Source organism: Hypomesus nipponensis, chromosome 22 (genome assembly GCF_054491055.1).
Source record: "Hypomesus nipponensis isolate SF chromosome 22, ASM5449105v1, whole genome shotgun sequence".
Classification (NCBI taxonomy): domain Eukaryota; kingdom Metazoa; phylum Chordata; class Actinopteri; order Osmeriformes; family Osmeridae; genus Hypomesus; species Hypomesus nipponensis.
This window is the reverse complement of record NC_140382.1, coordinates 12,499,456-12,500,000: the sequence shown is the minus strand read 5'-3', so window position 1 is coordinate 12,500,000 and position 545 is coordinate 12,499,456.

Here is a 545-nt window from a genome sequence, read left to right as displayed (position 1 = left end):
GCTTCGTAGTATAAGCCTCTGGTCACACCCAGAGGTACTGGTAAACAAACCAAAAGATAACACCTACCGACAGTACACAATGTCCACATTCATCTCTCTTAGGTTAGTATAGGTTTATATGGTTACTATAGGTTATTATGTGTATTAGAGTTTTAGTATACTGTATTGTATATTGTATATTATTTTGTATTTTTAGGAGGTTAATCATATTTGAGCTTTTCATAGATGTAATCTGTGTTCTAACTACTTATATGTTATGTTATACCAGGTTGCTTTGCGTTGGCTTGTCCCAAGTATTTCAGTTCTCAGTCTAACCTTGTGTTGTTCTGACAATAAAAGACTTGAACTTGAACCGCATGTGTTGTCATACATGTTTTCATTTTGACTGTATTCAACCACTCACAACTGTTAGTGTGTCAGCACTGAACTCCGCATGCCCTCCCTGGAGTGCTGGACTTATTGAGGAGTGCTGGATTGTATCATCTAGTCGGGCCTGGGCCCAGATACAGATCGAGGCTTGATAGTTTGATTAAACTGTAGCCGGC